The sequence below is a fragment of the Protobothrops mucrosquamatus genome, unplaced genomic scaffold (assembly GCF_001527695.2).
Source record: "Protobothrops mucrosquamatus isolate PMUCROS unplaced genomic scaffold, P.Mucros_1.0 scaffold4428, whole genome shotgun sequence".
Classification (NCBI taxonomy): Eukaryota; Metazoa; Chordata; class Lepidosauria; order Squamata; family Viperidae; genus Protobothrops; species Protobothrops mucrosquamatus.
The window spans coordinates 8,029-12,042 of record NW_015390340.1 but is presented as its reverse complement, the minus strand read 5'-3'; positions in this window follow the sequence as shown (position 1 = coordinate 12,042).

Below are 4,014 nucleotides of genomic sequence, written 5' to 3'. Positions count from 1 at the left end.
ATCTTCTGCAGCATTTATTACTAAACCAAGGCTGTATTAAGTGGAGTACATTGCAACATCATTACATTAGAACGTAGATAGCTAATAAGCAGAATGCTGGAATGTGCTGGGCTTAGTTATCTATTTATTTATTATCTATTTATTATATTCTATTTCTTTCCCCCCCCCCCAGGGTTGAGGCTGCAAACACAGTGGGGCTATGCAATGTGTGAGATTATATTAAAGAAAATTAATATTACAGAAGTGGCCAAAATTGTGGAAACCTTTTGGGAAAAGTGTACAGTAGAAATACCACCTTTGGTTAAGTTTCCACCAATTTTTCTTCTAATTTCTTTATAACTGTAGCCTTGTTCACTTAATAATACTATTTTACATCGCTTTCTGGCCAACCAGTCAACTGTATGCACCATTACTTTAATTTTATTACGTTTTACAAGCTCACTAAATGAAAGAAAAAAAAACCCAACCAACTTGATAGCGATCACATAACACACTGACAAATGTCCTCCTCTCAGCTTCAATACATGACATCAATAACTGAATTCTACTGTGATCCGATTGGCTCATTGCCAAAACAAGATGACACCTGATTGGCTCTCTAAACACTCACGAGCATTGGCTACAATCAGATGAAGGAAAGCTACCTGATATCAACCTAAGCAAGTTGTGCTTCCTTTTTCTGGTTATTTGGCTATACCTTTTCATAGAATACAGTACAGATAATTGAACAAACTATGTTGCATTACATTCTTGATTAAATTATCTTTCCATTGATATATAATTTTATGGTATGATAATTTTATGGCAGGACAAGAAGCAACGGGTGGAAACTAATCAAGGAGAGAAGCAACCTAGAACTAAGGAGAAACTTCCTGACAGTGAGAACAATTAATCAGTGGAACAACCTGCCTCCAGAAGTGGTGAATGCTCCAACACTGGAAGTTTTTAAGAAGAGACTGGACAGCCATTTGTCCGAAATGGTATAGGGTTTCCTGCCTGAGCAGGGGGTTGGACTAGATGACCTTCAAGATCCCTTCCAACTTTACTATTATTATTATTATTATTATTATTATTATTATTATTACTCCAAAACAATGGTGTTATTAGCCATCAAACCTCAAAAGTACACTTTTCCCAAAAGGTTTCCACAATTTTGGCCACTACTGTAATTTAAAAAGTGCACTTAAAAGTGCAACCCTAGTTTGCAGCTCATTAAGCAGCCACTATGTCTGTGTTCCTGTTCTGAAGTACCTCTCTCTACATCAGCAGCCCCCAACCTTTTGGGCACCAGCCCCCCAACCTCTCCATTCTATGGAGAGAGGTTTTTCCATGGACCGGAAGGGCCACGGTTTCGTGTGCTGCCTGCATCCCATGGATGGGGCTTTGCTTGTTTGTGTGGCCCGGTTTCTGGCATGCCGCAGCCCGGTGCTGGTCCACGGCCCAGACTTTGGCGACTCCTACTCTAGATAATACCAAAACACTGATTCAGTCCTAGGATGTAGCCCTCTCTCCTTCATTTCTTTTCCTGTGGGGTAAATCAGGCTGATAGAGTATCCCAACCTCACTCATTTTCCATGGCTGAAGATAAACTTAAACCTGGGTTGTTCCTTCAGATCCTGCTCCAACTCTTTACCTCCACATCTCTCATAATTTTTAAAACTACTCTATGGAGTTTAGAAATAACAATAGAGATAAAAATAGCCACAGTATAGTGGTTCCCTTGGTACCAAAGCTACCTATTGGCCTGGTTTTCTCCATGACACAGCAGCCTGAGTGCACCTTGTATTAACATAGAAGTTACATGGTGTGACTGGCCATATTTCTTCTAAAAAAAACCCAACCCCATTCATTTGTCAGCATTCTCTTTTCTTGGAAAGCATAAAGCCTGTAAATACAAAGGCTCCCCCAAGACATATCAGGCTACTGCTGATCCACTGCCTAGGTTATTAAGTTACTGCTCACCTGGCGGCACCACATGTAAATTTCAGCTACATCCTCCCAGCCCTTCTTAGTGTGGTAAACCATAGATGAAACTTACTGTAGACCCAGTAATAGAGCAGTGAAATGCCATCTGTGTGTTGCATTTGGAGAAATCATCAGTGTGATGATTGACAGATCAGACCATGAACTATGGCACATTACCAGACCAACAGAATTTGTCAAAGAAATTGACTATAGCTAAATAGACTTTTTTTTTTAGAAACAGAAGATACTTTAAAGGACATTTGTAATCTGTTTTTTAAAATGTATTTATTCTGGACCATTTCCACATCCTCCCTCTGGTCTATGTCGTGGCAGCCTTGAACATAATAATTAATGTAGTGCTGGCTGATGCTGGTTTCAGAGGCAAAGTTAAACAGACCCCTCTTTACAGATTAAACAGACTGGCTGTTTTTCCTTGGATTTCTGTTAAGGGTCTCAGGAGTTCTTTGCCACTCCTCTTAATGCCAATATGTAGTTCTTCCGCCCATTCTGTTTCTCATGCCAGCCTCAGGAATAATATGACTAACCTTGTCTAGACTCAGATGTTAAACGGGGTGGGTGTATATTAGGGGGGAGGGAATCCTACATCTGTAGGCAAAGTGAAAAATACAGACAGAAGAAGATAGTGGAGATTCATACTTATATGATTGTCAAGAAAATGACATAAATATGGTCAGAATGTCACCAAGAATTCAGCTTGACTTGTAGGAGATTTTATATTTTGTTTGCCTCTATCTTCTTAGTACTGCTGGACAATTTAGCACACTTGGTTCTCAGATGGTTACCCACGGTGAAAACGTAAGGTGTTATTTTGTTGTCTAGACACTCATGGCACCACTAGCTGTGTAGCTGAAGACAGTTACGAGAAAATATTTATGTGTGTTAAGAATTTGTGTGTTAAATATCGTGTGTTAAGAATTTGGAAATCCAATTGAGAGAGATCAATAATGAGTTGAGGAACATCAACACATTATTGCTGTTCATCTTTTTAGCAGCCCAAGTATATAATTGTAGAGATTGGCCCTGCCTCTTATACCATTAATAAGCACGAACTTTTGTGGACTTTCTAGTCTTTGGCTACTAATCTTTCATAATAAATGTTTTCTAGTACAGTTCAAACTCTTGTCAGGCTTTCCTAATCAGAGATGAGTTTCATATTTTGTATATCTCAGTGATGGCAAACCTTTAAGAGACTGAGTGCCCAAACTGCAACCCAAAACCCACTTATGCATCATCGAGTGCCAGGTGGGTGTGGCCCATTGGCTGGGTGTGGCCAATTGGTTGGGCTTGGCCCATTGGATGGGCGTGGCCGCTGTGATAACGGTGAACTAGGTGGGACTTAAAAGTTAAATCAATCAATTCCAACTTTGCAAGATCTTTTTTTTCCTGCAAGGTTTGTTTTGCACACTGCGGCGGAGGCCTAAAGTGAAAAGGTTTTATAAAACCCAGCTGAAGGCCTAGGACTGGGGTGACAGCGCGCGTGCCCATAGAGAGGGCTCTGAGTGCCGCCTCTGGCACCCGAGCCATAGGTTCGCCACCACTGGTATATCTCCATGAAATGACAGGGAAAAGCTGAATGCTGTATCTTGAATCCACGTTTGTGCAGTTCTTCATAAGCTCTGCACTCAGTAGAAGAGGACAGTTCCCTTAGGCAGGATACATTGTGCCTTCATAATTCCTAACACAAGGAATGCCTTATTGAGATCTAAAATTTGTCTTTGTTGAACAGGTCTTGAATGAGACAGCAATATATCATACCAGGAAATAGTTCATGAACACATGAAGCATTTCCATGATTGGTGAAGTGACATTTATTTAATGTATCGAATTGATCTACTGGCCCAACTTATCAAATATCCCAACTTGGTAAAGCTAGAACCTTTCTACTTGTGATCAGCACACTTCTAAGAGGAAATATGTAATAACAACAATTTAATAATTTATTAAATGTGCATGACTCCCAGTGACTTTGAGAGAATTATAGAATAACCACACAATTTCTTTCTCTGCCAATCAGGATGTGCTTTGTCC